The sequence below is a fragment of the Oryctolagus cuniculus genome, chromosome 8 (assembly GCF_964237555.1).
Source record: "Oryctolagus cuniculus chromosome 8, mOryCun1.1, whole genome shotgun sequence".
Taxonomy (NCBI): domain Eukaryota; kingdom Metazoa; phylum Chordata; class Mammalia; order Lagomorpha; family Leporidae; genus Oryctolagus; species Oryctolagus cuniculus.
The window spans coordinates 17,366,908-17,385,677 of NC_091439.1; positions in this window are offsets into that span (position 1 = coordinate 17,366,908).

Here is an 18,770-nt window from a genome sequence, read left to right on the forward strand (position 1 = left end):
ATAATGGTTTTAGAGGTTCACAGTGCAAGAGTAGGCTGGTGTTATTTGTTTGTCTCTCTGGTCAGGCCAGAGGTTGGCAATGGTAGAGCGTAAGCAGAGGAAGAATCACATTGGGAGCCAGGAAGCAGAGAGAGAGAGCAGCTGAGCCCAATGTAGGCACTAGTAACATTCCTCTTCCAAGAATTACTGTCTAACGCCATGCCCACAATGACCTAAGGACCTCCCACTATGCCCTGCCTTTAATGTCCTTAATTGGATTGCTTCTGCCCTCTCAGTGTTATTAACTTATGACTTTGGAGTTTAACATCCGCAGGAATTTGGGAGCCAAATCTTGCTCAAGCTGTAGCAGTGGTACAGAGGAAAGTCAGAGCTTTGTAAGCACTTAGTGTATTCTGCCAATCAGCTGGTTATCAGCAAGGGCTGAATCAAGGAATTTGTAGAGAAGAACATAAATTTCCCAATATTTCAGAATAATATGCCCCAATTCTTCAGGAAGGGATAAGCAGCTTCCTGTCCTTTGTATGACATCCATTGTGGTTTCTAGTAATTACACAAATTCAGGATTTTAAACAGCCAAGAGCCTTCAAAGAAACTTGGTGGGGGCATTATAACCTGTAATAACAGTAACCTAAAATTACTATGGTCACATAATGATAAGTCATTGGGACTCTAGGACTCATGTTTTCCAAAAAGACATTTGAAGACCCCTGTCCCTCAGACAGAGTTCATGTCCAGAGAAAAATTACCAGGTCACACAGAGACCCCTTTGCTAAGTTTCTAGATAAATACGGTTTCCCAAGTAGGCTCAGTGTTTGCCGAACCCAGGCCCTCTGTGTGACTCTTGTGTAGACCATTGTACGTTGAGTGGCACACAAGAGGTTGTGTTCAGTACTGAGGGTGATTTGAGAAGTGTTCCAGGAGCCAGGAATTTAAAGGCTCTGGGGAGAGTAGTCTTTCCTTGTAGAACTGTTAAAGAACTACTTCCCATAAATTGTTTTCGAGAATGATGGCTCCCCATGGTCCGCAAGGAATTTGCCTATTTGTGTGTCAACCTCTCCCTCCAGCCATCAATTCAGTGCTTACATTCTCAATACTGAGCCATTTCTTTCCTCCATTACTATTTCCCCCTTTCCCCATCTCTCTTTTTCAAAACTTTTCTGGATTGAATTTTGGCTCTGGAGAAGAGTTGCAACTATGTTACAGAGATTTCCCACAGCATGTTCGTTCCGCTTTTCATGATGTTAACACTGAACATAGCAAGATACAATTAGTAAAATCAAAAATTAACATAGATACATTCTTAGCTACACTACAGACTTTGAATTTCTTCAGTTTTCCACTAATCGTTTGTTTTGTTTTAGGATCCAGCCCAGGGTTGACCACTGCATTGTGTTGTCCTCATTGCTCGTTAGTGTACTAAAACCCAGTTCCTCTGTATCTTTCCTTTGGGTGACACCGCAGCTTTTCAGGGGTGCTGATATTTTGTAGAATGCTCTTCAGCTTGAATCTGTCTGATGTTTTCAGTTTCAGGTTATCGGTATTTCCTTTTCTTTTTAAATGATTTCTTTCCTTCCTTCTCCTTCAGAAATACTGACTTTGCATTTTATAAAATCAGTACATCTTTATAATGAATGACATATAAATTGTGATTGAATCCTCTTGCAGGAGAACAGGTAGTGCTGAAAAGTTGCTTAAGCCTCCCCCACCCACAAAGGATGAAAATCTCTCTCTCTTTTCTTATTATTTACTTACTTACTTACTTATTTATTTATTTCAAAGGCAGAGTTACAGAGAGAAGTCTTCCATCCGCTGGTTCACTCCACCAATGGCGGCAATGGCTGGAGCTGAGCTGATCCGAAACCAGGAGTCAGGAGCTTCTTCTAGGTCTCCCAAGCAATTGCAGGGGCCCAAGGACTTGGGCCATCTTCTATAGCTTTCGCAGGCCATAGCAGAGAGCTGGATTGGAAGTGTAGAAGCCAGGACTAGAACTGGCTCTCATATGGGATGCCGGCACCGCAGGCAGAGGCCTAGCCCACTACACCACACTGCCAGGCCCCAAAATCTCTTTTAAAATGGAATCAGTAATTAGCTTTAGACCAAAACATAATCTTGAAGATGTTGTATATAGTCTGCTTCTGAAGAGTGTTTGGTTATTGAAGGCTGGGTTGGTCTGTGAGCAGCTGTAGTCCAGGCATAAAAAAAAAAAAGATTGTAAACCTTGTGTGGATCTCCACAAAGATGACAGGGATGTTGAAGGCTTTTCATAAAACACAGCTCATTGCTGGGTGAAGAACAGGTGTCTATGACACTTGCTCTTTCTGTTTGAGGCAATCTTAAGTGTATTCAACAAGCATTCATCACACTGGTTTTTTTTTTTTTTTTTCAATTCTAGGTGTTACATAACATCTACTATGCATGTGGAAAGCGTGGGTAACTGTATAGACAACCAATTCTTACTAATTAGGTTAGACTGCTGTGAATCTCAGAACATGATGTCTGGTGGTTGATACCATAACCTTGTTCTTTTTGTGTGTGTTTCTGTTTAAAGACATCAGTTTAACATATATTTGTATTGTTGATTTATTAACATGGGACTCAGGCCAACAGCACTGGAACCCTTGACTGATGGAGCTTCTCCTATGCATGAATATTCTCCACAAGGCACATCAGAGCCTTCTTGCACTTACAGACACTGGGCAGCTCTTCCACAGTACCAAGGGGCCATTTTACACAGCAAAATCCCAACAAAGAGCATAAAAGGTGAAAAGTGTAGCACTAAATAGATGGTGAGAACTGTAACAAGGAAGCGGTGGGTCAGTTTGCTCAACTTCAGCTGGGAACATGCTGGTGAGGTCTTGACCTTTCCCTGCCCTGTGCATGTTTTCAAATGGCCAGGAACGTGCAGGGAATATTAATTTGGGGGCTGCAAATCCATTTCAGCAAATAAATTTGCAGATACAGAACCCATGGAAAGTAGGGTCCAACTGTAACCTAATTCTGCCCTGTGTCAAACACATTTTTCCTTATTTCACAAATTAAAAAAACAAAAAACAAAAAACCAAGTTTCCAGAATCGAAGTCATTCACCTCCAGTTTGCCAGATGGTTTTGGGGGAGGGGGATGTCCACCATGCTCCTCTAATTCCAGAGGCAGAGCTTCTGCCTCTACACTCCCTGTCTTACTTCTGACAAATCCTGGATTCAGCCTGGTGCTGTTCTCTTTATCTATGTAAAGTTATGATAAGGAAGCCACAGACATCTAATTTGTCTCTACAGTGGCTTCAACCTGGATTTAAGTCTGCTGAATCAAATGTATCTCCATTTGAATACTCTATTTCAAATAGTCCTTGTGCCCAAGGCCTTTCTTACAGGAGTTACAAGGCAGGAATCTAGGAGAATGGCTGCAGTGTCATCTTTATTAACGTGGCCTCTCTCCTCTCAGAGCCTTTTTCATAAAAGGATTATATATTTCCTATTACAAGGATAATTCATGCTATTTTAATACATTTTGAAAATTTAGAAATGCCCAAAGAATATAATATAAATCACTCATATTTCTTCTTTTTAAAGATTTTATTTATTTATTTATTTGAAAGTCAGATATACAGAGGGAGGGGAGAGAGAGAGAGAGAGAGAGAGAGAGAGAGAGAGATCTTTCATCCACTGGTTCACTTCCCAAAAGGCCCCAACAGCCAGGACTGGGCCAGGCTGAAACCAGGAGACAGGAACCTTCCCCATGTCTCCCACAAGGGTGCAGAGGCCCAAGCACCCCAGCCATCTTATGCTGCCCTCCCAGGCACACTAGCAGGGAGCTGGATCAGAAGTGGAATAGCCAGGACTCGAACCAGTGCCCACATGGGATGCTGGCACTGGAGGTGGAGGCCCAACCTTCTATGCCACAGCACTGGCCCCAACTCATTTTTTAACATCAATAAATAATTGTTATTAACATGGAGTGTGGCTTCTTTTCATTTTCCTCCTCTTGTTTGAAATATATATATTGAGTTGAGGTCATACTGTATATGCTATTTTTAACTTTTTCATCCAGCTCTCTACTGTGGCCCAGGAAGGCAGTGGAGGATGGCCCAAGTCGTTGGGCCCTGCACCCACATGGGAGACCAGGAGGAAGCACCTGGCTCCTGGCTTCAGATCAGTGCAGAGTGCCGGTCGTAGTAGCCATTTGGGGGGTGAACCAATGGAAGGAAGACCTTTCTCTCTGTCTTTCTCACTAACTCTGCCTGTCAAAAAAAAAAAAAAAGTACATATGTTTTGAGATTTACTGAACTATTTAATTTTTTTCTATTTTTAGCTATTTCAAATGTTTTTAAACATTTATTTGTTTAATTTATTTCAGAGGCAAGAAGAGAGAGCAATAGTGAGAGTGAGAGAGATCTCACATATGCTGGTTCACTCCTCAACTATCTGCAATAGTTAGGGCTGGGAATTCAATCCAGATCTTCTGCATTGATGTCAGGGACCCAGCTACTTGGTTGCATTAGCAGGAAGCTGGAATCAGGAGTAGAGTTGGGACTTGAACCCAGAAACCCTGATATGGGATGTGGGTGTCCCAATCAGCATCTTAACAACTGTGCTAAAACACCTGCCCCTCAAATACATTTTAAATTGAGCTTTACGATAAATAGTAGCACATATTTTTAATTATTACGTGGAAATTGAGGTGCTGCATTGAATTGTGTGACCATTTTAAGGACTTTGTGATAGCGACAGCTCGCTTGCTTTCAGGAAGCAGTCTACATTCCCACTGGCTGAGTCCCACGTGCCTGTGTCCTTGCTCTCTTCAAAACAGGCCATATTCTAGAGGGGGTGGGAAACATCTTTCTCTGCCAAGGCCATCTGGATATGTATGACATCATTTGCAGGCCGTACATAATGATCAACTTAAAATTAGTCTGCTATAGACTTACTGAATTTTGAATCCAGCTTGCTGTTGCCTTGGCCGGGGCAGACCAAATGATTCTGTGGGCCTGAGAATGGCCCATGGGTTGGACTTTCCCAACTCCTGTTTGAGAGGTTTCACTAGTTTTTTGTTTTAGGTGTGTAAATGCCTTTGAAAGTCTATGAGCTTATATTTATTTTTAAAGTCACATTTAAGTTTTTAGAATGCTCTCTAACCGAAGGACACCATTTATTTTCAATTTCCCTCAGTAGAAGGCAGTATATGTCACGTGATTATCTATGCTACAGAGTGACGTGAAGGTAGGCACCCTGGGGAGTATAGATTTATGTATGTATGTATGTATGCATGTAATTTTGTATTTAAAAAGGAGAGGGAGGGAGGGAGGGAGAGAGAGAGAGATAGAGAGAGAGAAAGGTCCTCCACCAGCTGGTTCACTTTCCAGATGACCATAACAGCCAGGGCTGGGCCAGGCTAAAGCCAGGAGCATAGAACTCCTCTGGTTCTCCCACATGGATGGTAGAGGTCCAAGTGCTTGGACCATCTTCTGTTGCTTTCCCAAGTGCATTAGTAGGGAACTGGATCAGAAGCAGAGCATGTGGAACTCAAACCAATAGTCCAATATGGAATGCCAGCATTGCAGGCAGTGGCTTAACCCGCTGCCCCACACCACCAGCCACTAACACCACAATATAAATGAAGAGGGCAGGTGAAGATGAAACTCTAAAGCAGAGGGAGGCAGAGAAGCCACGAAGATGCCAAGAGGACCTGGTGAGCAGGAGTTCTGGGGCCTGTGATAAGGCAGTTTCTAATTAAGCTCTGAGGCCAAGCATGTGAACGCTTCAGAAAATGTTTGGGAGGGTCAAATAAGACAAGAGTTAAACATTGTACATTTAGTTGAGTAAAAAGGGAGGACAGGGATCTGGATTTCTGTGGGCCAAGCTGTATGCGTCAGAGACCTGATTTTTGCATCTGTCTGTTTCTGTTTAGTTCCTCCTGGAACTTTTTGGAGTGTGTGTGGGGAGTAAAAGTACAAACATGGAGTATTCTGGAAACAGCTGGCACAGTTTGCTCCAGGCCACCTTCCTCGGGGGGAAGCAGCAGCAATTCCATAATTGCAAAGAAGCAAGTAATTGCAGATACTATCTGTCTGCTTTTGAACGGCCATAAAAGGCCAATTCCAATTTTGTTCTAAACTTTGCAACTGACCCATCACTGATGAGACATTTTAAAGATGCATTTTCATCCATTTAATAGCAGCATAGGAGGAGGGCATCAGTTATTCCAGCCACAATTCTTATGCGGTTCCATTTAGAACCATCCATCATCTGACCAGTGTCACAGATTTCTAAAGTGGCACAAGCCTACATGTGTGATGGAAACCTGTTTGAAAAACCTGCTTAGAATGCACAACAAGGACTTTTGTCTGGACCAATTTGGAAATATATTGCTAAGGTTAAGAGCAACTAGCGCATTGGGCCCTGAGGTCCACTCAGACTCTTGCTGGGGTCAGGGCCTCTTCTAGACGAACGCAATGATTCACTCTCCTGAGAGGCTCTCGGGACGAACCTGAGCCGAGCTGATTTCTATCTGAAAGGGAGTTCTGTTCATTCTGACCTTTTCCTGAGCTGGCCCAACAAGTGAATGTGAGATAATGGAACCGTAATGATGACAGTGATGCTAGTAATAGCCAATAAGCTTTGTGCAAAGCACTTGACAGTTGTGTAATGCAGTCTTCAACACACGCTATACAAGATCTGAACTGTTATATTTTACAGATAAGCAAAGTGAGGTGCAGCAGTCAAGTGACTCAGCTACCAAGAGGGAAGATACATTCAAACGTTCTCTCTCTCCCTCCAGGGCCCTCCTCTCATCTACTACTATTGCTTAGGTCTGGAAAGTGCCTGGCACACAGTAGGTGCACACTAGATGTTTGTCTCCTTTGCTGCATAGTGTAACAGGCCTGAGTAGCAGGCCTGTTACCTCTTGTGGGATAGGATGGCCACACAGCAGGAACACAGTACAGTGGTCCTCCGGGGCTGGAACGACAACATGAAGAGGGCAGAGGTTGCTGGAATCTCTGGTTGTGCTGGAGGACTCGAGAACATTATATAGCCTTCTGAGTCATTCTTTGGTCATTTTGTGGTATTTCTAGCTCACATCCTTAGCAGTTGTTCTTGAGTTTTGTAAGCAATTGATCGCTTATTTTTTTTTTTTGTAAAAATGTATTTTTCTTTACCAGTTGAAGGCTGATTACTGATTGGCTTGGGGTGAGGTGGGGAAAGGCATGAATGTTCTTTTTATGCAAAGCCTGAAGTTTGCTGTGAAGGTTCATGGAAAGGCAGTGTAGTGGCCCAGAGCTGACTCAGTCTGACTGGGGACTCTGAGGTTGCAGAGGAAGAGGCAACAGTAGCTTTTACTCTATTTTTATTTTTATTTATTTTTTTTTTAATTTTATTTATTTACTTGAGAGATAGAGTTAGGCAGTGGGAGGGAGAGGAGACAGAGAGAAAGGTCTTCCTTCTACTGACTCACTTCCCAAATGGCTGCGAGGGCCAGAGCTGAGAGGATCCGAAGCCAGGAGCCAGGAGCTTTTTTTCAGGTCTCCCACGTGGGTGCAGGGGTCCAAGCACTTGGGCCATCTTCTACTGCTTTTTCAGGTCATAGCAGAGAGATGGATTGGAAGAGGTGCAGCTGGGACACAGACCAGCACCCATATGGGATTCCGCGCCGCAGGCAGAGGAATAACCTACTGTGCCACAGCCGGCCCCAAGCGTTTCCTCTAAATAAGCAGGTATTTGCACAAATGCATGGAGTTTTAGTAATGCTTCCAGGACACTGAAGCCTCAGGGGAAATGGCCAGTGCCCAAAGCAGAAAGCCAAAGGTACCACCCTGGTCAGAGTTTGCTTCTGGTCATTCAGTAGAGGTGTCAGCACTGAGCCCTTGCTGAGAGGTTGGGAAGAATGGCGCCTCCTACAGGTCTCTTAGGGACCTGCAGTCACAGGTAGCAGGAAACCATATCAGGCTTTCTTGGTCCTATGAGGCCCTCACTTTGCAGGTCCAGCAAGGACAAAGGGCAGTAGAAGCGCCCTTACTTAGAGCAGAAGTGCATTCGTAGGCATGTAGCTTCTTTAAAACAGAAAGAAAAGCCCAATCGCGTTTTAATCCTTTAAATACAGCACCGGTGCCTAGAGTTGCACTAACCAGCTGTGTACGTGTATACAGGCTTTGGACTACAATCTGCTAACCAAAGAAAGTCAGCTCCTGGCTGGTGGGTGGAGAGACTCGGACCTGGAGGTTCAGTGCTGGGCATGCGCGTAGGCAAGCGAGGCTGCAGACAAGGGGCAGGAAGTCACCGCTGTGTGGACGTGGGCGGCCGGCAGAGGCGGAGGCGCGTGTTCGAGGGCTGCCCTCCTGGTGCGGGTGGAGGCTGCGACTGCCAGGTGAGTGGCGCCGTGCTGTGCTTCAGGCCCTGACGCGCCGCTGCTCTCCTCACGAGGGGCCGGTGCGTCTGCACCCTTCGCCAGGCTGGGGCTTCCGGGATCTTCTGGAAACCTTCCCGCGTGCCAGCTAGATGGCTTCTCGGCTGCTTGCTGGAGCCCTCGCTGTGGTCTTTGGTTTTAGTAGTTTTCGGAGGAGCGGACAGACGGTTTCCCCAGAGGCAGGGGCAGCCGCTTCTCTCCCTGGGCTGCTGCGAGCCTCGTGCCGGGCCCCGCGCTGAGGTAGAGGCAGGGAAAGGAGCCAAAGAGGAGCAGGAGAGGTTGTAGAGGGGCCCGTGGGAGGAAGGAGCGCCGCGGACCTGCGGGGTTTTCAGTGTTGGCCGCTTCAGTCTCCATCAAGGGAAACACGCGACTCTCGCAATCGGGTGGTGGTTTTGGTGGTTCTCTTGCTCCTCACAATGGACGTGGTGTTCTGTCCCGCGCAGGCACGGAGTGGTGTTGGGAAAGGAGGGGAAGGGAGGACGTCGTTAGCCGCCTTCGCCAGGTCCCCCGTCCGTACAGGTCACCTTTAGAGTCCCTAACCCGCGAGCCTTCCAGCTCTAGATTACGGAGCGCCTGATTCGGGAGTCACGATGTTCGCATCCTGGTTCATCCAGTTGTGTGACCTTAACCTTACCGCCTTCTTCCGGATTTCACATATGAAAGTAGTGGTAACATGTTTATTGACTCATACAGCTATGAGGGTCAAATACTGGAAGCATTTAGGCTTTGGTAAACTGTAGGGCTTCATTTAAATGTGTTGAAGTTTTGCTTAAAAACCGGGTTTAACTTCCTGCCTTTACAAAGTGGAATAAACAGATACAAAGGATTCCTGTTTCAGGAGTTCACAATCGCTTGTTGCCTCTGTCTTCTCACTGGTGAATTCCACCTTCTTCTTGCCCTGGTACCACCCCAGCTCCCAATACTGTCTCCTACCTACCTTCCTCACCGCCAGAATAATCATTCTTTTCAGATCTGTAAGAACCGAAATACTTGTACACCTTTACAGGTTAAAAAAATCATTTTCACAAACATCTAATTTTCTTCAGACAGTTGGACTGGATGCAGACAACACTGGTGGTGTCCTCATTTTTCTTATTAAGTTTTATGGACTGCCTAGCCATATGACTGTTAGAAATCAAAACAGAACAAGGCAGGTGTTGGGTTTGTGGTCTAGTGACTCTTAATCAAAGTTCCCTCTGATTATTCCTTGTAATATTTCTTATATTAAATACTTAATATAAGTATTTCTAATTCTTAGCATTCCAGTTCACATTTATTCACTTTTTTTTTTTTAACAGGCAGAGTTAGAGAGAGAGAGAGAGAGAGGTCAGTCTTCCTTTTCCGTTGGTTCACCCCCCAAATGGCCACTACGGCTAGCATGCTGCAGCTGGTGCGTCGCGCCAATCTGAAGCCAGGAACCAGGTGCTTCCTCCTGGTCTCCCATGTGGGTGCAGGGCCCAAGCACTTGGGCCATCCTCCACTGCCTTCCCGGGCCACAGCAGAGAGCTGGACTGGAAGAGGAGCAACCGAGACAGAATCCGGCGCCCCAGCTGGGACTAGAACCCCGGGTGCTGGCGCCGCAGGTGGAGGATTAGCCTAGTGAGCCATGGCGCCGTCCCTATTCACTTGTCTTTAAAGTGAAATGCTCAAGAGTTCATCTTCTCAGAGCTAAGCTGCTGTAAGGCAAGGATTTGTCTTCCAGAACTTTCAAAGCTTATCATACAGTGCCTCACAAACAGAAGACTTGTGAAACTGATAATGAAGCTAGAGCAATTTAAGCATATTTTTTCTATTGTCCATTTAACAAGTATTGAGGTCTCCTGTGCTAAAAGGCCTTCAGAGTGTACACTACATAATGTTTCACTCAATGACAGACCACAATGTATGGTAGTGGTTCCATAAGATTATAATGGAACTGAAAATTTCCTATTGCCTATTGATGGTGAAATGTCACACAACAATGCATTACCCGTGTGTTGTGATGTGATGATGCTGGTTTGAACAAACCTGTGCTGCCAGCTGTATAAAATTATACATAAAATTTTATATGATATTTAATACTTGGTTATTTGTATATTTTTATACCATGCTTTTTGTCATTTTATTTTTTGACAGGCAGAGTTAGAGAGAGAGACAGAGAGAAAGGTCTTCCTTCTTGGTTCACCCCCCAAATGGCCACTACGGCCGGCGCGCTGTGCAGATCCAAAGCCAGGAGCCAGGTGCTTCTCCTGGTCTCCCATGCGCGTGCAGGGCCCTGGGACTTGGGCCATCCTCCACTGCCCTCCTGGGCCACAACAGAGAGCTGGCCTGGAAGAGGAGCAACCGGGACAGAATCCGACGCCCTGACCAGGACTAGAACCCGGAGTGCCCGGCGCCGCAGGTGGAGGATTAGCCTAGTGAGCCGAGGTGCTGGCCTGTCATTTTAGTTTTTAAAAAAGTTATTGTTTGAGGGGCAGGGACTGAGTGAGAGACAGGGATCTCCCACCTGCTAGTTCACTCCCGAAATACTTTAAACTGCTAAGGCAGGGCTAGGCTGAAGCTAAGAGCTGGGAACTCATTCTGGGTCTCCCATGTGGGTGGCAGGGCTGCAAGCAGTCAGACTGTTCTGCTGCTTTCCAGGGTACCTTTGCAAGCAGCTCTGTTGGGAAGCAAAGCTAGAGCTCAAGCTTTGGCTCTGGTAGTATGGGAATATTGTAACTGCCAGGTGGAAAATAACAAGTGTTGACTAGGATGTGGAGAAATTGGAACCCACATACATGGCTGGTGAGCATATAAAATGGTTCAGTAGCTGTGAGTTACTGTGTGAGCTAGCAATTCCATTCCTAGATTTCTATACAAAAGAATTAGAAACAGTGGCTCAAATACTTGTACATGAATGTTCATAGCAGCACAATTTCTAGTAGCCTAAAGGTGGAGACAATCCAAATGTTCATCAATAAGTGAATAGATACACAAATTATGGTATATAGATATAATGGATTATTATTCAGCTATAAAAAAGGAATTAAGTACTGGTATGTGCTATAATATTGATAAACCTTGAAAATATTATAGCAAGTGAAAGAAACCAGATATGAAACATCACATATGATTTAATATACAGGAACTATCCAAAAATAGGTAAATCTACAGAGACAGAAAGCAGATTGAGGGACCGGCGTCATGGCATAGCAGATTAAACTGCTGCCTGCGACACCAGTATTCCGTATGAGCACTGGTTTGAGTCTTGGCTGTTTCAGTTCCAATCCAGCTCCCTGCTGATGAATCTAGGAAAGCAGTGGAAGATGGTCCAAGTGCTACCCCCAAGGGATACCCAAGCGGAGTTCTAGGCTCCTGGCTTTGGTCTGGCCCAGCCTTGGCCATTGGAGCCATTTGGAGAGTGACCCAGCAGATGGAAGACCTCTAACTCTGTCTCTTTCTCTGTAATTCTGCCTTTCAAATAAATAAAATAAACCTTTTGAAAAATCAGATTTATTTTGCCATGGAGTTGGAAAGAGAGGGAAGAGGGTGTAACTGCTTAACGATACAGGGTTTTATTTTTGGTGATGAGAGCTTTTTGGAACTAGATGGAGATGGTAGTTTACACAACACTGTGAATTTACCAACTGTCACTGAATTAATAATTTTAAAATAATTATATTTTATGTTTGATGAAGTTTACCTCAATTGAAAAAACAATACAAAACAAGACAGGCTGTTTCTGATTATAAAAAACAATGATCTGGCTGGCGCCGTGGCTCAATAGGCTAGTCCTCTGCCTAGCGGCGCCGGCACACCGGGTTCTAGTCCCGGTCGGGGCGCCAGATTCTGTCCCAGTTGCCCCTCTTCCAGGCCAGCTCTCTGCTGTGGCCAGGGAGTGCAGTGGAGGATGGCCCAAGTCCTTGGGCCCTGCACCCCATGGGAGACCAGGAGAAGCACCTGGCTCCTGCCTTCGGATCCGCGCGGTGCGCCAGCCACGGTGGCCATTGGAGGGTGAACCAATGGCAAAAGGAAGACCTTTCTCTCTGTCTCTCTCTCTCACTGTCCACTCGGCCTGTCAAAAACAAAACAAAAACAAAAACAAACGATCTGGTTTGTGTTATTTTAAAAATTATTGCTAAAATTTGTTTCCATGATCTTTTATTTCTACTGTGTTGAATTACATATTATAAGATACTTAGATTTTAGATATTCATTTCAGTGATTTTCGAAAAATGTATACACATTTGTAATTATCACATGAACCAAGAAATATGTTCTGCTTGTTGCAGACATTTGTTCTGATTTTGGTTATCTAGCAATAGTGTTGCTTATTCTAGAAGTGAGATCTATAAATGGGATAAATATATGTATTATTTTGTATCTGGGTTTTTCATGTAGTATAATGTTTTTGAGATTCACTCATACGGTTTTTTGATTCCATATTTGATAACTTCTAATTGCCAAGTAGTATTCTATTGTATTAACATTGAACAGTTTGCTTAGCTTTCACTTGTTGATAGACATTTGGGTTTCCAATTTTTGGCTAACATAAATGACCCTGTTGTGAATATTCTCATATACTTGTTGTTGTAGAAATATGCTGTTTTTTTGGATAAAAGTTTAGAAGTTAAAAAATATTTATTGACTTTATAAGAAATAATCTGTTTTCCAAAGTGCACCATGTTGTACTTTGATATATGTGATTTCTGATTGCTTCATAACCTTGCCAACGTTCGATATTGTCAGTCATTTTGAGTTTAGCTACTTTGGTAAATGTGAAATGTTATTTCATTGTGGCTTTAGCTTACATTTCCCTGATGACTCATGTTGAGTATCTTTAATTGTGCTTACAGATGTTCAATATCTTCTTTTGTGTTTTATTTTCAAACATTTGAGGATTTTCTAGATGTATTATTATTATTGGCTTCTAATTTAGTTACACTGTAGTTAGAGAAAAATTCTTTTATATTTCTTGAAATACGTTAATGAAGGTGCTATGTTCACCTGAAAGAATTTATGTTCTATAGTTGTTAGGTATTGTGTTCTATAAATAAGAATGTGGTCACATTGGTCAAATATATCCAAGGAAACTTTTTTCTGTTTTTATTCAGTTACTGATATCTGGGCAATAAAATCTGCAATTATAGAAGTGATTTTATTTGCATATCACCCTTTGGTTCTAGAAAGTTTTCATTCATCTACTTTGATGCTGTATTATTACATTTGAACCAATTTAAGATTGTTATTTTTTCCCTCTGATAATTTCTCTTTGTGTAAAACTTGACATTTTCTATTTTAATTTAGATCCAGTGACTTTTTATTTGTACAGCTTGCATTATGTGCCTTTTTCCATCCTTTACATTTCAAACATTTTGTGTCTATATGAGAGGACTTCAAAAAAGTTAATAGAAAATGTAATTAAAAAATAAGCTTATTCTAATGCAAAAACTTTTTAAATCAGTTCATCGTTTTTCATTTTCATAATTCATATTTTCCATAAATTTTTTGAAGATCCTTCTTCACCACCACTTTTTCTCATATTCTGTCACACTTTGCCAATAAATTATAATCCACTTATATGTAGTATTATTAGATTTGGTTGAAGTATACCATCTTTTTTTTTTTTTTTTTTTTTTTTTTTGACAGGCAGAGTTAGACAGTGAGAGAGCAAGACAGAAAGGTCTTCCTTACGTTGGTTCACCCCGAAATGGCCGCCACAGCCGGCACACTGAGCTGATCTGAAGCCAGGAGCCAGGTGCTTCTCCTGGTCTCCCATGGGGTGCAGGGCCCAAGCACTTGGGCCATCCTCCACTGCACTCCCTGGCCACAGTAGAGAGCTGGCCTGGAAGAGGGGCAACTGGGACTAGAACCCGGTGTGCTGGCGCCGCTAGGCGGAGGATTAGCCTATTGAGCCACGGCGCTGGCCTGAATGTGTATCACTTTTGCACTATTGTAAAGTTGAAAAATTGCTGATAAATTGTTCAGTTGAACCAACCTAAGTTGAGGACTATCTGTACTTAAAAACTTACAAACCGATGAGGAAAACATAGACAACCTAGTATAAAAGTATTTTAGAAGATACTTTTACATATGGCCTTGTCCAAATAAGATCAAAGTTGGCGAGCTCAGGGGGCTTCCATGGCCTTGGCAACTCATGACTATAGTCTGGGGAGATTGCTGATGCCATAAACAAGAGTGTCAATTTGTTAAGTCAACAACAGGAGTCACTGTGCACTTATTCCTCATGTAGGATCTCTGTCCTTAATGTGTAGTTCAATTGAATTAATGCTATGACTAGTGCTCAAACAGTATTTTATACTTTATGTTCTGTGTGGGGGCAAACTGATGAAATCTTTACTTAATATATACGGAATTGATCTTCTGTATATCAAGAGAATTGAAAATGAATCTTGATGTGAGCCGGCGCCGTGGCTCAATAGGCTAATCCTCCACCTTGCGGCGCCGGCACACCGGGTTCTAGTCCCGGTTGGGGCGCCGGATTCTGTCCCGGTTGCCCCTCTTCCAGGCCAGCTCTCTGCTATGGCCAGGGAGTGCAGTGGAGGATGGCCCAGGTGCTTGGGCCCTGCACCCCATGGGAGACCAGGAAAAAGCACCTGGATCCTGGCTCCTGCCATAGGATCAGCGCGGTGCGCCGGCTGCAGCGGCGGCCATTGGAGGGTGATCCAACAGCAAAGGAAGACCTTTCTCTCTCTGTCTCTCTCTCTCACTGTCCACTCTGCCTGTCAAAAAAAAAAAAAAAAAAAAAAAGAAAATGAATCTTGATGTGAATGGGATGGGAGAGGGAGCGGGAGATGGGAGGGTTGCGGGTGGGAGGGAAGTTATGGGGGGGAAAACCATTGTAATCCATAAACTGTACTTTGGAAATTTATATCTACTAAATAAAAGTTAAAAAAAATAAAAAAGAAGATACTTTTACAAAGAAGAAATTCAGATAGCTCACACATACAGAAACCAACCTCATTTGTAATCAGAAAAATATTAAAATCGCAATGAGATGGTCCTACACACTCATCGGAATGAAATGGATGGGTACATAATTAGTGCAATCATTTTACAAAATACAGATTGTCATTGTTATGGAAGATATTGTGGTTTCTGTACTTAGCATTCCACTTCAGTTGAAATGTGCAATGCACAAGCACGTCTGAACACAAGTTCAAGAGTGTTCATTACATTCAGTGTAATAAATTTGAGACCCAATAGGAAGTGTCCCAAGCATACATTAACAGAATAGTTACATGAGTACTGTATATTTTTAAAATGTAGTTTTCCAGTTAAAGAAAATGAAAGAACTATAGCTGAATGGAATGTCTGGGGCAAAAGAGAAACATAATAATTAGCCAAAACATCCACACTCAAAAAACAATACATTCTGTACACCATCTTTATACAGTTCAAGAATAGGCCAACACTAAACTATGGTGTTTTAGAGAGGCATATTTGGTATAACACTATAAGAAACAGGAGAATTATTACCATAAAAAAATCAAGAAAATGTTTCTTGTAGGTGAATCATAGAATTGATTGAGACTGGCATTTTTTGATCTGTATGGTGGACGTACAGTATGTCTTTATGATAATTTGTTAAGCTGCAAAATTTGTTTCATGCATTTTTGATGCATATTATACAAGAGCACTTCAAAAAAGTTTGTAGTAAAAGGGAATTAAAAGATAAATTTAGTGGTGGGCATTGATATGCAGCAGGTTAAGCTGCCGCTTGGGGTGCTTCGTACTTCAGTACTTGGTATTCTGCTTCTGATCCAGCTTCCTTCTAATATGCATCCCGAGAAGCAGCAGGTGATGGCTCAAGTACTTGAGTCCCTGCCACTTATGTGTCTTAATTTTGGTGTGGCCCAGACTTAGTTGTTGCAGGCATTTGGGGAGTTTGGGTGAAACTCCATGCTGTTTTCCATAATGGCTGTACTAATTTAAATTCTTGCCAACACTGTGCAAGGGTTCTGCTTTCTCTGCATCCTCACCAGTACTTGATATCTTTTGTCATTTTGGAAAAAGTCAGTCTTAACAGGAGTGAGGTGATATCTAATTGTGGTTTTGGTTTGCATTTCCTGTTGTTAGGGATGTTGAGCATTTTTTTATGTATCTGTTGGCCATTTGTGTGTCTTCTTTGAGAAATGTCTGTTTAGATCTACTGCCTATTTCTAAACTGGATTATTTGTTTTGCTACTGAGTTGTTTGAATTCTTTATATACTCTGTATATTAATCCCTTCTCAGATATATAGCTTGCAAATATACATTATCCCTTTCTGTCTCTCTTAATTTTACTGATTGTTTATTTTGCTGTACTGGTTGTTTATTTTGCTGTATAAAACACTTCAGTTTAATAAAATCCCACTTATCTATTTTTGCTTTTATTTCCTGTGCATTTGGGATCTACTCCAGAAAATCCTTGCCAGTTTCAATGTCCTGAAGTGTTTTCCCTATGTTTCCTTAATGGTTTCAAAGTTTTAGTTCTCACATTTATGTATTTAATATATTTTGAGCTGATTTTTGTAAAGAGTGAGAGATAGGCTAGTTTTATTCTTTTCCATGTGTGTATCCAATTTTCTGAAAACTAATTGTTAAAAAGATTATTCTTGGCCCAGTGCCGTGGCTCACTTGGTTAATCCTCCGCCTTGCGGTGCCGGCATCTTGTATGGGCGCCGGGTTCTAGTCCCGGTTGCTCCTCTTCCAGTCTAGCTCTCTGCTGTGGCCAGGGAGGGCAGTGGAGGATGGCCCAAGTGCTTGGGCCACTGCACCTGCATGGGAGACCAGGAAGAAGCACCTGGCTCCTGGCTTTGGGTCAGCGCAGTGGCCATTTGGGGAGTGAACCAACGGAAGGAAGACCTTTCTCTCTGTCTATAACTCTACCTGTAAATAAATAAAAAATAAAAATAAATGGAAAAAAAAGATTATCCTTTTTCCATTGCATGTCCTGAGCATGCAAATATCAAAGATCAGTTGACTGTAGATCCATGGGTTTATCTTTAGAGTCTATATTCTGTTCCATTGGTCTGTGGATCTGTTTTTATGCCATACTATGCTGTCTTAGTTACTGTAGTTTTGTAATGTACTTTAAAGTCAAGTAGTATAAAGCCTCCTGCTTTGTTCTTTTGCTCAAGATTGCTTTGATCATCGAGATCACAGTTCCATACAAATTTTCGTAGCTTTTTTCTACTTCTGTGAAAAGCGTCACTGGGATATTGAAGAAGCAATACAGATGGGAGACAGGAACACAAAAAGATGTTCAATAGCATTAGGAATTTGCAAGTCAAAACCACAATTTAATAATCATCACATATCATAAGAATGACAATGTTTTTCATTATTTTGTTTGTTTGTTTAAAAGGCAGACATAGAGAAGGAGAGATACAGAGATCTTCTATTCACTGCTTCACTCCCCAAATGGCCACAAAAGCCAGGGCTAGGCCAGACAGAAGCCAGGATCTAGGAGCTTCATCCAGGTCTCTCACATGGGTGGCAGGGGCCCAAACTCTTGAGATCTCTTCTGCTACTTTTTCTAGGCCGTTACCAGGAAGCTGGATTGGAAGTGGAGTAGCTGGGACATGAACTGCTGCCCATGTAGGATGCCAGTGTTGCAGGTGGTGGCTTTACATGCTATGCTACACTGCTGGCCCTTGCTTATCTTTTCAGAGAATCAGCTCTTAATTTAATTTATTTTTGCCTTTTATCTTCTGTGTCACTTGCTTGTGCTCTTCCATTATTTTTACCTTCTACCACTTTTGTTTTTTATTTGTTCTTTTTTTTTTAGTTACTTGATAAGTTGTTTATTTGAGATTTCTGTTCTCTGATTCTATGCAGGCATAGATTACTATAAACTTCCCTCTTAATCTACTTTTGTTGTATCCCCTAGGTTTTGGTATGTTGTGTTTTCATTTTCATTCATTTCAAGAATTAAAAAAAAATTCCTCTTGACTTCTTGGTTGATCCAATGGTTGTTCAGGAGTAGGTTGTTTCGTTTCTATATATTTGTGCAGTTTATGAAGTTTTTATTGTTAATTTCTAGTTTTATTGAATTGTGATCAGAAAAGATATTTGACATGACTTTTATTCTTTTAAAATTTTTGAGATTTGCAGTGTGACCTCCTATATGATCTATCCTGGGAAGTGTTCAATGTGCCATTGAGAAGAATGTGTGCTCTACAGTTGGATGGAAAGTTAGGTTGGTATCTGTTCTGTCCAGTTGATCAGAGGTGTAATGTAACTGTTGCTTCTTTGTTGACATCCTATTAACATGATCAGCCCATTTCTGAAAAGGAGGCCTTTTTAAGTCTCTTAATATTATTGTGTTGAAGCTTTATCCAATTAATGAACCATTAGGTCTATTAACACTTTGTTTATATATTTAGGTGCTCCAATATTAGATGCATATA